Source organism: Armigeres subalbatus, chromosome 3, assembly GCF_024139115.2.
Source record: "Armigeres subalbatus isolate Guangzhou_Male chromosome 3, GZ_Asu_2, whole genome shotgun sequence".
Taxonomy (NCBI): domain Eukaryota; kingdom Metazoa; phylum Arthropoda; class Insecta; order Diptera; family Culicidae; genus Armigeres; species Armigeres subalbatus.
In genome coordinates this window covers 45,476,815-45,493,182 of record NC_085141.1, presented here as the reverse complement: position 1 = coordinate 45,493,182, position 16,368 = coordinate 45,476,815, and the positions used below count along the sequence as shown (strand labels likewise).

The following is a 16,368-nucleotide window of genomic DNA, read 5'->3' as shown; positions in this document are numbered from 1 at the left end:
TACAGATGATTATAATTCAAATTATTAAGTCATTATTTCATGAATATATTTAGGCATTTTAATAGTCAACCCAGATTAATCCGCCTAACGGTGTACTGATGTCTTTTTCGTTCATTTAGATTTGAAACATAATTGAAACCCCCGCCGACGATTACCACTGATTACCGTATTCCTGTTACCGACTCCATAATTGCGAATGATTTTTTCTGCAGTCATTATGCGATAATACATTCAAAATGATGGTCCGGAAAGCAACTAAACAGAATTCTGAGAAAACTTCAATTCAGTGTTGCTGCCGCCTACGTCAGCATTCGATGATTTTCCTCTGCAGGAACCAGCGCCGACAACAGTTATCGATTCTGATGGTTTTAGGACAGCAGACCCACCTCTTACAGGAGAAGAAATGCCGCCAGATTATGTGGAATTTTCAATTCCAAATAATCTTATACCAAGATACCAAAACAGAATAGCTTCGAATGGCAGGATTTGACTGAAAATATGTGGATTAACTGTCATATCGTGCCATTTCGCGTCATATTCACAATTCGTAAAATAGGCTGGCCAAGCTAGACGAATGCGACTCTTTGTCTCTATCAGAAAGGTTACATGAGGAAAGGTCACATCAGAAATGTCACATGAGGACATCACCAGATGACATCACCTGCCATGGGTTCCCACTGTTCGTCTCCAGCTGAATCAGAAAATTGATCAGGCTTTGCACCGGCTCATCAATGTTAATGTTGATATAGGTTTTTGCTTCACTCGATCAACGATAAACCTAAACGATAAAGTTTTTGAAATTGTGTATTCTCGAAGTCATGTACCGGAAAAATCCACGTCAGACAGTTGACGTTAGACTAAACAATAGACTAGGAAAAAAATACAGTATTTTTCCCCTGATGAAGTCATCATCCCCGTGTCGAAACGTCGGACAAATATACATCTTGTTTCAATTCTTCAAAACTGCGTAGTCGTTCATATAATAATAAGAAAAAAATGACTGATGATGAAAATTACAAGACACGTGGATTCTTTTTCGCAAATTTCATATCATTGTCCATTTCGAAACATGTGCTGTGCATATGCACAGCTAAGATATTTAACAAAAAAATGGTTTTCGTACGGCCGAGTTGCCGATAGGCTGATTGAGAATGAGGGTTCGGGTGATCATTCTTGTCTGAAATAATAATCATGGCATATTTTTTAATTATAATAACTAAGGACTGTATCGAAAATAAGTTATCCACGTTATCTTTTTCGAATAAAATTGGATGAATTTGTAAAATTTATTAAAAATTGCCTACCAATATATGCTAATTTTGCTAGTTTAGTTTTATTAAAAAATATAATATTAAAAAAGGATTGCACTATTCCAGCATTTATCCATCTTTTACCCTAGTCACAAATTGGCATAACATTGCATCGTTTTATAAAACTGATTACTTTTAGGACCAAATTTTGGTCACTACATTTAGATTTTCTTCCGACAGGTTAGCGAATGTGTAGTATTCCATAAGCTAGATGACCATGATTTTTTACCTTTGCTAGGTGGATAGCGAAACGCTTGGTCAAATTATCCAACCTTAAGGAGCCATGAGCATGAGCATGATTGATCGCCCACGAATGATACTCCGTTTGTAATTACACAGAGAATCAACAGGTGGTGTTTCGGACTAACAGCATCTTCAATGTGTAAGAACTGGTGACTAAAAATTAAGCAATACCAGCGCCGGCCGTGTCCCTATGCTGATCAATTAGGGAATAGGAAGAAAAATGTTGACGTGATACTCGCTGTAATGGAAGCCGACGAGTTATCTGCATGGGGCGATGTTCGATGCATGGGGTAGGGCGTGTGGCAGGGCAAGGATGTACACGATCATTCAGTAATTTGCGTTCGATCATTTAGTAGTTTGTCAATAACACATTTCAGAAGCTGAATTTCAAAACATGTTGTAGGGTGGACTTCTAGTGCGAAGGTTTTGTTACAACTTTGCCTAATGGTTCGTTATTGGAATTCAACGAATAACGGAGTTAGAGCGCTAGTTGCAGTAACATAAACTACATGATTGGAATTTTGTTATCATTTAGTCTAAGTTACTGAAACTATAGCTATAACTCCGTTACTAGTGGAATTCGAACAACGAACCATTAGGCAGAGTTGTAGAAAAACCTTCGCACTAGAAGTCCACCATACAACATATTTTGAAATTCAGCTTCTGGAATGAGTTATTGACAAATTACTAAATGATCGAACGCAAATTACTGAATGATCGTTAACATCCTTGTGGTAGGGTTCGTTTTGGTAAACGGTATGCCGTGTGTAGCGTGTAGTTTAGTCGAGGTTAAATAACAACCTAATCGAACGCGCACTAAATGCTTGACTTTTGACTTACCGACTGCATAAAGCAGAACAAAATATTTTAATGATCACGCGATCGTTCTGCGAACTAAAGGAAATACGATCGGACGCGCACTAACTTTGCGCTTTATTCATAATTTATGATACTCGAAATTCATAATTTATGATACTCGAAAGAGAGAAAAACTATATGGGACAAATATGCATAGAACGAGGCAAAAAAATCTTGCTTCTGTTGCGTTTGCTATTGCAATCTACGACAGTGCCGTACACATAATTTATTCAAAACGATAAACCGTGCTGTGTACTTATTCCAATTAGCGCCTAATTCTGTTCACACAAGATACAGTCATAGATATCAAGGAATATATGTCTGAAGATAATCGAAAATTATCCTTATGATTACTCATGCATTACTTATGCATGAATTGAATTCTCAGCGATTAACAGCGTAAATTTAAACAAATTTTGTTGGATTCCATGGCAGTTACCATTTTGGCCGTTTTCTTCAACTCATTTGCTCGATACGAGCCAGTCCAGGGCTGAAAGTCTCGCTAATAAAGACAAAAAAAAAACTCATTTGCTAAGAACATCTCATAATATTCAAGCGTTTTTAAATTTAAAAAAAATTAAATATCTAATATAGCTGCAATACCGATTCGTTGTCTGTATCTTACCAATTAAAAATGTCAAGAAGTGAAAATATTTTTTTTTTTTTTTTATGAAGGTTTACTGGCGGGACTCTGAATAGAGTAGAAACCTCTGCACCAGGCCTTTGATGATACCGTAGCATAATTCCATTCGAAGCAGTTTGCCAGCCGTACACGGAACATGTCGTCCAAGAAGACGCTGTTGCAACTGAATCAGAGGGATTTACGTTCATAAATAGTCGGAGAGGTCTCATGCTAACTAACATCGTAATAGTTTAAAATCATTTTTGTCATTTTCTTGTAAGTGTCAAATTATTTAGCCAGTTTTTATGCTATTTATACGTCTATTGTCATTGTACGCGCTCAAAATCGACCGAAGCAGTTTATTCGACTCACATGGAACATGTTGCCAATGCTTCATCGTAGAAACTGAGCCGGAAGTTTTTTTTATCAAGTATAAGAAAGTGTTCAATCCCCGATTTATAAAAAAATGAAGTGTTAATAACTTTTGAAGCAGTTTCCCAGCCGTACAAGGATCATGTCGTCCATTAAGACACTGTTGAACTGGCTCAAAAGACATTGCATTTACAACTCTAATAGATACTCTCTCCCATTATCTCATTCCTAATCACATACATTTTTTTTAATCTTTCGTTCATTTTGGAGGCTCAATTGCCGAATCATATATATTGTTCTGTACGATGTCATTCTTGTCTTTATGGTCAGAAGGCATGAAGCATGCGTTTCTTGAATTACTTTGTTTGTCTAAGTTATTGGTTCACCCTGTGTCAATACTATCAAACGCAATGTAAGTTATGTCTTGTAAAAAGTGGAAATTGTTCGTGCATTTAGTCTTTTTTATTGTTATTCCTTTGTCAAGGTATTACTATTATTATGTTCTAATAAGTAGCTTGATCGTTTCCAAACTAACTGTCATTATCTATCATGTACTAATGATCAGTTATGAGTCAGCTATAGGATTCACTTTTCGGTGGCAAAGTAAAGCTTCATCACGCCTATTCCCTACTATTAGTAAAAATTATCGTGAATGACGCCGTCATAAGATTGTTCATATACCATCATTATAATGTGTGGTATTTTTTATTATTGCTCTTCGAAGTGAGGCATAACAAAATAAAACTGGCACCACGTTCCTAGTTTTGAAAAAACTTCTACTCAGTGAATCCAGCAGTCAATTCCCTACGAATGTCTTGAATACTTTGTTTTTTTTAAATAAATACCTAGCTAGCTAAATGTAAGCGTGGCTACGACTCATCGTCACAGGGAACGCATCAGAAAAGTATTGCCGAAAAGAAGAGAACTCACATCATTATCACTGATGAAAAAGGCCTCTGCCTGACTGCACTACCATTCAAGGCTCCAAGACACGATGTCCGTTGGATTACATGCATATGCCGTAAATTAGTGCGTCAATGCCAGATATGTAACGCGGCACCAAACAAAAATAGTCAACATGTGATACCACCACGACAGGATATGTCTTTGGTTGCCATATCAGTGCTAATGGCGTAAGCCGACCCACCGCGGCAAGGTAACATATCCGAGGGGAAGGGTTATCTGTATCTTACCAATTAAAAATGTCAAGAAGTGAAAACAATAAAACAAAAAAAAAACTTGGCGGTATTCCGGAATATTTACTCTTTCTTTATTCTTTATTCCTTATTCTATGGTTCTCTGCTTTATTTGCTTATAAGTATATAATTTTCAGAGCAAGACAAGTTAGATGAAGCCATAGGAATGGTAAAGTTTGGAAGTTGTATCCGGTTATCATCCAGGGCGAACGGAATCGCGTTTACGATTCTAAATTTGGTCCGACTAATTCGTACACAAAGTCAACAGCACTACACTTGTCCTCTGCAGGGTATCGGTTTTGTTAATAATATATTTAAAAGCAAGAACCAAAACGTGTTCACCAAGTTTGTAGATCCATCCGCTGTTCTTCATCAAAACAGTTTTCCGCATCAGAACTCCTCATAACGGACTCAAAAGGCACCCCCGTCAAATATGCGAAAAATAAGCACCAGCACTGAGCAATGATCCCATGACCAACATGCTGTGCTTTACCATCTTCCGGCGTATTGGCCCTTCTTCACTCCGTTCTGTACTGGCAAGCTGCGGGAATGGTCAAACCAACTGACATTTTTTAAAGGAAAACACTGGACAAACAAATGCCGTCAAGAAACACGACCACTCTCGATGCCATGCCTCTCCATTAAAACAATTTCGTCGAAGAATTAGGCTTTGGTCCGATTCGCGAATTAAAATCAAATTAAACTTAAAAGTGACAGTTCGGAAATTATGAAATCCCCCGCTCATAAGAATGGTTGGTGCTACCCAGCAAGACCAACAAAACATCTATCAAAAATGATTCAACATCTGTCAAAAGTAATCTTGCTCTGCAAGCAGGGTTATTTGAAAATTATTGAACTGTCATTTTTAAGTTTAATTTGATTTTAATTCGCGAATCGGACCAAAGCCTTAGTTAACTTAGCCAAAACGAAAAAAAAATCTCGCTGTGAAAAGTTTTGACGTCCGTCCGTCGTACGCGGCACACTTCGATCTCGATGCCCTTCTTACAGAGCCATGTGTCCAAACCTCGAATTTCAATATCACTTTCAATTTGCGATACATCGGAAACAACAAATTTTCAACAAACAAAAAAAATCTTATTTGAAACTTGGCGTATGAATACATCGAATGCATACCTTCATGAGCTTTTGTTGATTCAATGTTTAAAGATCTTCATCGCTCACCAATGGGAGACAACTGAACGAGGCCAATCACTTGGTAACTTAACAATGTGTGTTATTACCACACGCTGTTAGAAAAATGTTTTCAGACATTAGGAAAAATAAGTTCTCTATGAGAATGGAACTCTGACACATTGCATGGGAGGCTTGGATACTTTCTCTCCTCCATCCTAGCAACTTGAAAGCAGAGTGAATTAAGCAGAACACTTGATGTGTTTTGGTTTTATTTAGGGATCCTATAATGAGAGATATGCGAAAGCGGCCATTGTAAGCCAATCGAGCATTGAGAACTGTCAAAACGTGAGCCAAATGAACATTGTTTTTTTTTTTTTTTTTTTCCAATTTCGTTTATTTGGTGTGTATAACACTTTACGGAGCCACGTTTCTTTGAGATATGTACAATCGACATAATCTTATTATTAAATTAGTAAGAGAGGGAAATAAGCCAACGTACTCGTGGTGACTCGAGGTTAGGTTTACAATGTTTAAGGATGGACGGGGATTAGGATTCGGGAATCAGGAATCATCATAATCAAGGAATTTCAGCAGCTCATCCGGTCATTTGGCGTCGGAGACGATGTGGAGTGTCGTCGTGCTCGAAGAATGGTTCGAATGGGAGCATCTTCCGGATGGCCAGAGCTACGGCGCTCTACGGGAGAGACAGACAGACAGCGACAAAACAAAAAAAAACTTTGAAGAAAAGAAAAAACAAAAGTATTAGACTTTTATGTCAGAGGAACAAAGAAAACTATAAATGGCTTACATATAGACCACATCACGATCCCCTAAAACACCTCTTATCTCTTGGAAGGGTTGTTTACCTCGGGCCACTAGGGTATCCAATAATTGCTCTCTGGAGACGTCGTTTTCCGAGCAGAACCAAACTACGTGATCGATGTCATCATAACCGGCTCCGCACCTACATAAGTTGCTATCGACAAGGTTTATTCTGTACAGATGTGCGTTTAGTGAATAGTGATTAGACATAAGTCTCGACATCACGCGAATGAAGCCTCGACTTAAGTCCTCACCTCTGAACCACGCTCGCCCAGAAACTTTTGGAACTATAGAAAATAGCCACCGTCCAAGTTCGTTGTGTGTCCAATTTCTTTGCCAACTTTGAAGAGTACTCTGACGGACTAATGGGAAAAACTCGTTGCTCGAGAATTGTCTATCATAAACCTCACCTTCCTGTGCGCCCACCTTTGCCAGTGAGTCTGCCTTCTCATTGCCGTAGATTGAGCAGTGAGAAGGGACCCAAACAAAGGTAATCTTGAATGATCTTTCGACCAAAACACGCATCTGCTCTCTTATGTTTGTAAGAAAGTAAGATGCGTGCTTAACAGGTTTCATCGACCGGAGTGCCTCGATAGAACTAAGACTATCCGAGAAGATGAAATAATGGTCTACGGGCTGATTTGAAATTATCCCCAAAGCGAAGTTAATTGCTGCCAGCTCAGCAACATAAACCGAACACGGTTCCTGAAGTTTTCGGAAGGTGGTTGAAGTTACATTGAAAACACCGAAGCCAGTGGATCCGTTAGCGCGAGAGCCATCAGTGAAATGTCTGTTGTTACAATTGACATGTTCATATTTTTCAGAACAAAATGGAGGGAATATAAAGATTTCGAAGATGATCAGGTATTCCTTGAATAGCATGTTTCATGGACAGATCGTATTCAATTGAGAAACTGTCATTGGTGAAGTCAACTCGAGGGGGAGTATAACATGGAAGACAAAGATCTGACGATATGTAGTTGAGATAAACTCTTAAGAATCTTGACCAATGAACCAGTTCAAGCATATTATCGAAGTTGTGTAAGACAAGTGTGTTACTTGTTCCACATTTGATTAGTATTCTTAATGAGAGCTCCCAGTAACGGTGCTTTAAAGGAGTGACTCCAGCAAGCACCTCCAGGCTCATGTTATGCGTTGAATGCATACAGCCAAGGGCAATACGCAAACAACGATATTGAATTCGTTCCAATTTAATAAGGTGGCAATCAGCTGCTGAGAGGAAGCAGAAGGAGCCGTACTCTAAAACAGAGAGAATAGTCGTTCTATAGAGTTTGATGAGGTCTTCCGGGTGAGCACCCCACCATGTTCCGGAGATAGAACGTAGAAAATGGATCCTTTTCCGGCATTTCTCTATCAAATACTCAATATGAAGTCTCCAGGTACATTTAGAATCAAACACGACCCCAAGGTATTTAGAAGATAAAGATTGATAAGAAAATTATTTTGAGCTTTTTAGTGGAATGTTTTCACCTGTCATAAGACGAGTTTAAACAATCCCATTGAATTCCACCACTTAATTGTATCCCGACAGATACGTATTTCGACCTCAACAGTAAGGCCGTCTTCAGTGTCTTGTACTAGACTCGTCGAGTCTAGTACAAGACACTGAAGACGGCCTTACTGTTGAGGTCGAAATACGTATCTGTCAGGATACAATTAAGTGGTGGAATTCAATGGGATTGTTCAAACTCGTCTTATGACAGGAGATAAAGATTGGTTGATGTCATCATTCAACAGTTTTAGTTTCAGTTGAGCTGGGTACCGCTTCTTAGTAAACACAACCAATTGAGTTTTTTGCGGTGAAAACTCGATCCCCAAATGTCTGGCCCAAACAGTCAGATTATCTAGGGTACTTTGCAATGGTCCTTGCAAGACAGCTGCACTTGGACCTCTTAGAGAGACCACGGCATCATCTGCAAGTTGTCTGAGCGTGCATTGTCCTTCCAAACAATTGTCAATATCTTTAACATAGAAATTATAAAGCAAGGGACTTAAACATGAACCCCCAAATGAACATTGTTATTGTTGCAGATTGAGACGAGGTTGAGAGGTATTGAGATAGATTTTAAGAAAAGTTTCATCGAATAAATATTTTGTTTTACTTTCGCGAATAGAAATAATATAGCTTTTGTATTGTGTTTCGCCTGTTTGTATTGCACTTTTATTTTAGTGATAAAGCTTATTTAAACACTGTTAGTGGACAGACAAACATAATCCAAATTGTTATCAAATGTAAAGTCATATACAAGCTTCTACACTTTGCGCTGCGGCAAGTGCTGGAAGCGTTTGCTAACAAAAGTAACAGCGTTGCTAAATCGTCTGGAAAAGTATTTGCATATCTCTCATTATAGGATCCCTAGTTTTATTCTAGTAGAGCAAGCGTAACCAGAGTAGCACAGATTGTCACAATTGAATTTCGGTGATCGATATGCGACAAAATTATGTGTGAAATTTTAATATCTGTAACTGACTTCTACTTGTCAACATTTTATTAGTTGTCTGACTATTTACTGACTTCTACTTGTCAACATTTTATTAGTTGTCATGAAACTTTGTTTTGTATTTAATACGAAAATAAAACAAATCTGGTCACAATGGCACTTAAATTGAATGTCATTAATCAGAAAGTTGAAGACATGAATCTAAAATAACAAATGGTAAATGTTTATATGCAAAGTGATATTTTAATGTTATATCAGCGGAGATTAATGTGCGGAATGGAATTTTTGGTGAAACCTATAATTTTATCTAGCGAAAAACCTCGCGCCCTCGGTTAAACCAACTTTTAGGTTTTACCATTTATAGTAACATGAATGCATTTTTGTTCTTAAATAAGTATCAATAACAGTAAAGAAAAAAAAATGTCTCTATTAAGAAAATTATTTTGAGCTTTTTAGTGGAATGTTTTCACCTGTCATAAGACGAGTTTATACAATCCATTGAATTCCACCACTTAATTGTATCTTGACAGATACGTATTTCGACCTCAACAGTAAGGCCGTCTTCAGTGTCTCGTAGTCGAGTCAAGTACGAGACACTGAAGACGGACTTACTGTTGAAGTCGAAATACGTATCTGTCAAGATACAATTAAGTGGTGGAATTCAATGGGATTGTATAAACTCGTCTTATGACAGGGGAAGTCTGTATTATTATATATCTAAATCTCGAATACAAAATTAAAAGTAGATTCATAGAGACAGCCGTTTTCTTATTTATTATATTAATCATTTACCAAAAATATATTATACAGGCATATTTCCGAGCATATTTCATCAAACGACCGCATACATGGTGGTTCAAAAGATTTGATAACTTATGTAATTTTTCAATGTACTGATGTTTTGGATTTGGAGCTCGTGTATGGTTCAATCGTTTCTTGCTTATTTGCATCTCTATATTTTTTACTTTTCATACTGTCAATTCCAAAACATGACCCTTATGGAAGGCCGTAGATTTATCAACATCTTTTTAAAGCAGGTGTTCAAAGAACACTTCATTGTTAGAAAATTCTTGATTTTTAAATGACATAATTTTAGCATCACTTTTGCACACCTTTGGGTTTTGTTTTCCATTATAAATAGGAATGGAAATTTATGTTTTGCTGGTAATTTCATAGGAAGATTGATACAAAAATTCTGACGCATAAGTATTCTCCCACATTTAATAGAACAAGAATTTTGGTCGAAAAGCAGCATCATCATTAATGCACTGTTGTTGTTCTTGTTTTTAAAAGTAATGGAAAAACAACTATGTGGAAAAAAACTATAGGGAACAAACTTTGAATAATTGTATCTAAATACAAATTTCCAAAATTAGTAGATGCCTTTGACATTTTTCAAAGAAGCAAAAGTCGACTTTTCTCGGAAAGGCATTAGGCAGTAGATAGAAGTAACTGTAACTGTATTGACTTAACACTCAAGTACGTTCGATCTACCTTATTTTATACTAATGGCTGTTAAGACAAATCACAGTTTTGTCAAATTGCTGTGCACTAAACAATATTAAACTAGACGATAATTTTTAGTACTATAAACGATAATACCAACATTCGTTTTTCTAAGTGCACATGAAACTTTTCAGTATATGACGATTTCCGATATGTGCACAATCATTTCACATGCAGTGTTGATCATATAAATGGGGCTATACAAATCCGTTACATACGGGTTACACGTAACCTATCATTTTTACAAATCATAAACAAGTTACATTGCAACTAGTACGCCTGTGAAGATTAGTTACTAGTAACAATTTTTTTTGCAACATTGATGTGACTCACCTCAACATTGAATTTAGTTATATTGTAATTTGCTTCCATAGCTATTAATGTTTCAGGGTAACTCGCTTCGTTTGACGTTTAGCAACTTTTGGAATAATTCGCATTGTGTTTTAGTTATTGAATTCTATTCAAATTTAGTGTATGTATATACAAAAAAGTGTGCATGTGCAGTATCTCTGTGTCAAAATTATAATTCGGCACCAGACATCAATGAAAGAAATTCAAATCAGGATGGAGGCTCCCTCACTCTATATCATGATATTATTATAGTGTTTTTGTTACTTGGCATCTACTATTCGGATAGTCTTTCGGTAACTAATTATAAACTTTATTGTGACTTGAGTGTGTAACTTCTCGATGACGTCCACACGTCTGGAGAGTGAACGTCCTCACGTCCCAAACTAGCTCACCTCGTAGGATAGGTCTCAGGGTCGGCAATCGACCTGCTTTAGGGAACACACGGACGCCTCAACTCAGAAGCGGACTATAATAGTCAGAACCAACCACTTGCATGCATAAGACGACTTCCAACAAAGAAAAATATGAGAGGGATACATTTTGATTTCTTTTATTTTCTTTTCATCTTTGAATTAGGGATAGTTTACGTTGCGGCCGATTGGAGAAGTTGGGGCCCTTACGGTGTCATGCGGAGAACATACTCCAAACATACCTTGAACGCTTCGGGGGAGGTGTCGCCCCGACTGCATGTCAGACTTCGCGGGGTGGCCTAGGTTCGGTTCGTATCCTATACGAGCCGAGGGCGTCAACGATGGTTGGGGATTCGGCTGTCGATTGTCGCTGTGGCTCCGTGTCGCGTTCATTAACGGCCGAAAGAGCCCTGCGAATGCTCGTGGATTCGGCGTGGCTTGGTTGATAATACGAGTCGATCCCTCCTTCACCTAACGCAGTGACGGACTTCCGAGGTGCAGGCCGGACTCGCTTGGACTTTCTGGTGGGCTACCCGGGTGATTCAGCCGGACTTATAGTAACAAGCACTAGAGGATGCCACCGAGGATTGGCGGACCGCCGGGAATGGTGGTTGCGTTTCCACGGCGTAGAGCTTGGCTGGTCACCGTACAGTATTGGCGAGCACCGACGGCGTGGGTTCTCGCGTCGGCCTTTCTGAATGTAGGTAACAGCACGTGTTGTCGAAAGCAACTTTATGTTGGCCTTCCCAGGAGGCTCACGATAACCCTTCCAAATAGGGAACCAGGGTCCTGACGATGGACACTCTTTCCGGATGCTCACGGTCCTTGCTGTCATCGACGAGATGAGGAATCACCTCCGTCTTCACCTGGCAGCTCAAAATGCTGCTCCACGGGTTTGGCGGTGGTTTCAGGAAATAAAACTTTTATCGCTGGACTTGCTTGCCTTATGGTTCACAGCCGACTGATCTCGATCCAACAATCCTATTTCGCTCTTTCCCTTTTCTTCTTTCTTCGCCCCGGATGCCGGGTTGCCTCCGCGGTATTTCGCCCAAAGGCGAGTCGTCGTTTGGTAACGTTAGTACGTTTACACGGTGAGGGTAGAATAATCTCATATCGATAATTGACATACAATTATTCTACCCATTTTTCTACTACATGCATAGTCTCACAATTTGGGGTCTATGTAATTAGTCTTTTTAATCTGGTTAATGTCGTGCCAGCAAGTATGTTTTTTTTTATTTATTTTTTTTTTATAACGAAGGTAATGGAAATCTGCAAACAGACACCTGGGGAAGCGAACCCAGGTAGTGTGGGGATGCGATCACCACTCCCGACGCACTAAAACCAACTCCTTCCTCTCCAGTCATTCCCCCGGCACGCAATTAAGCAATACTTCGGGGGATGACTATTGGGCATTGCGCCCCCTCCATGACGTACACAAGTGCACGTATGCGCCTCAACTCTTCGACACTCCCCATGCAACACATTTGCACAAGACATACTGGCACCACATGTGCCCCAACACTCACCTGCCTATGTCGCTTGAATGACTGCAAGGGAAGATCAGGCACCCTGCAGGGGTACCCCAATGCCGCCATCTCACAACATAGACAGTCCTCATTCAGTATGGTGCTCACCCTGTCCTGCAACAGAATGGCACCACTTGTCTACCAAGCCGGAGGCGACCCTAGGTTGGTGGCTCCTATGCCGCTCCTACCTCAGCTACGAGGCAGACCCTTTCATGTCTCCTATTTCTGAGGTGCCGCAGAGGCATCAACCCCTGACACTCCTGCCAGTCATAGCGAGACTTTCGTGTCCCCTACTTCTGAGGTGCCGCAGAGGTATCTGCCCCTGACACTCCTGCCAGGCCTAGCGAGACTTCACTCATTCCGTCCCTGACAGCCGGATCACACTACTGCCTAAGCAGCCACACTGACCATACGTACCATGCGAGTCTGACTTGTTTGCCCGCTCATACATTCAGTCCCGAACGCTTGCACCACTTGTGCACCACTCTCTTTGACATTCAGTCACTCACTCAGTGAGGGTTGTAATACCCCCATCTCCCATTTTTATCCACTCTGTGCACCTCATGTGCATCGTTTGGGCGTGGAACACCCGGCACGTCAGACGTGCCTAACACTCACCTACCCAGGCTTTGATACTGCCAATAGGTCACCATTAGGTACTTTGCTGGCAGCACCCACCCATTGACATTTCGAAGCCCAGGTAGTCCTCAGCCAATGTGGTGGTCTCCCCATCCTGGAACGGGGTCGCACCACTACCTTACATGTCTCCGATTTCTGAGGTGCCGCAGAAGCATCAACCCCCCGACACTCCTGCCAGACGCAGCGAGACTTTCGTGTCCCCTACTTCTGAGGTGCCGCAGAGGTATCTGCCCCCCGACACTCCTGCCAGGCCTCACCAGACTTCAGTCATTCTAACACTACCGACCATGCGTACCATGCGAGACTTACTTGTGTGCTCACCCATAAACTCGGTCCCTCATTCTGTGGGGGTGTTACGAGCAATACCCCCAACTTCCACTCGCTTGCACCACATGTGCACCACTTCGGGGTGTGTGGGTACCACCCACTGCCACCCGCTTGCCGCCGAAGCAGCCCTCTCTCTGTGGAACCTCCACAGGCTCCGTTAACGACCTGGCTAATTGTTTCACCCCCCAGGCCATTCATCCCTTCGGCACGGGTCGCCTGACACCTTGGGATTGCCAGCAAGTATGTGGAACTATTAAATTGTTATCGTAATCGGTAACAAGTGCTTATGACAGTTCAATGTTATGGTTACAATTCAATGACCCTGTAACTGCTTAAAAACTGATAACACATTTAGTTTCAAGATGACTGAAAAATTACCCAAATGCAATCAACCGTGACTTGGAATGTTTCAAGCATCCTAAATCCAACCATTATGTAACCATTCATTTATTTTTTATATTTAATAGTTGTTACATGTGCTACTTGGGAACACAAATGCAGTCCTAGATTTCCTGGATACCATACCAAGTTTGGCTTGGTGTTTACACAGCAACGACAAATCATAATCATTGTTTGGTATCCATCTGAGCAATGCTGTTCACTTACTGGCATAAGGGTTGCTGACGTTCAATCACCTTTCTCTTTCAAGCGCATAGAAAGGATGTGGTTTGTTTTCATCGGGAAACGTTTCCCGATGAAAACAAGCCCTATCCTTCCTAGGCGCTTAAAAGAGAGAGGTAATTGAACGTCAGCAATCTCTATAGGATGCTATGATTGATTTAGATCAATGCTCGTCCGCTTCACTCTTTCAATGCCTGGTCTATCGACCAATTGGCCCTACCTGCTGTTTGGCCGAAAGTCATTCGACGAGAAGCTATTTAGTCGAATAACAGCTTAGGCCAAAAGTTGTCTAGCCAAATACCATTGGGCCGAATTAAACGTTCGTCATGACAGTTTGTTTGGCCGAAAAAGTCATTTGACCGCCTAGATTTGGTCGAAAATGCCATTTGGTAGAAATGTTGGGCCAAACAACTTTTGGCCTTACTAACAAACTATTTTAGCTATATAAGCTATAGAGGACTAATTTTGGTCATATAAGCGTTTCCTCCTTTAATGTTTGTTGGTCGTTGTGGCATTCGGCAAATTGGCTTTTGCCCAACGGCTCTTCTCCGCTCAAAAATCCCATTTTCAAATTCCATTGAACCGTCGGAATTTCCACGGAAAATTCTACGGACTTCTTCAATTTAGAATCGGCGTGCAAACTATAGCCCACCAACATCTTTGACGATGAATGTGAAGGCAAAAATAAATCCGTTTCGATGAATGATCTTGCTCAAATTATAAGTTTGTAATGCGGGTTTTCGTTTCTTAACTGATTCTAGCCCATGATAAAAGGACCAAGTATTTATCATTCAGATATTGCGGTGCGCAACTGGGTAAGGGTTCGTACAAAAATGACGTCACAGGTTTTAGGGGGAGGGTCTAAGATTTTGTGACAGTACATATACAAGGCATACAAAAAAGCGTGACAGCGGGGGGAGGAGGGGTCTAAAAAACTCAAAAAGTAGTGGTCGACATATTTTAATCAACATATGCCGAATAAACGCTAAGCATCGGGCGAAGCTTCTATGGAAGTCGCGTTCACTTCCGCCTGCACTTTGTGACGAATTACTTACTGGGTAGATCTTAACTTTAGACATCTCGTTCGAGTCGGATGGATATAGGGTTTCTTACCCCATTCCCGGCCTAACATGCGCACGACTGCATTATTTAATTGATATTTATGACTAGGAGCTACTTTTCCTGAATTTTGTGGGCCATGTAATTTATGGAGGAATTTATAGATAAATTCTCAAAGAAAGCCTAAACGAATTCCTGAAAGAATGCCTGAATGAATTCCCAGAGGAACTACTGGTGGAACCCCCGGAGGAATTTTCAGAGGAACAGCCGGTGGAATACCCGGAGTTGAATTTCTGGAGGCGCTTCCGAAATCCCATTTCCCGTAAAATTCCTGCCAAATATCCTCCAGGAATTCCCTGTGAAGTTCCTGGAGAGATTCCCGGAGGAACTCTTGGAAAAACTCATTGAGGAGCTCCCGGAGAAACTCCCACAAGCACTTCTGGAGGAATTCTCACAAGGAAGTCCTGAAATAATTCTTGGAGAAGTATCTGAAGGATTTTCCGGAGAAATATTTGAAGGAATTCCCGGAAAAGTACCAGGAGGAATTAATGCAGAAATTCGCATATGAAATCCTGAAAGTATTTCCAGATGAATTACTGAAGATATTACCGGATGAATTTCCGGGGGTTTGTTCTGAACAAATTCCTGGAAGAACTCTTCGAAGATATCCTGGAGGAATTCTAAAATTAATTCCCCAATGAAATTCTGGAGTACATTCCGAGTGAAGTACAGAAAGAATTCTAGGACAATTCCGCGGAAATATTCCCGGAGAAATTCCTGAAGGAATTCCCGGATCAACATCTGGAAGAATTTCCGGGAAATACTCAGACGAATTCATGGAGAAATTCCTTAAGAAATTTCTAGAGGAATTCTTGAAGGATATTCTGAAGTAATTGCGGAAAGAACT

At 40.3% G+C, this 16,368-nt stretch overlaps 1 protein-coding gene across 1 annotated transcript in view; it reads left to right on the top strand.

The window, feature by feature from the left end:
- Positions 1 to 16,368, top strand: part of LOC134221610 (uncharacterized) — a 637,051-nt gene that overhangs the window by 75,131 nt on the left and 545,552 nt on the right. The window lies entirely within an intron of this gene.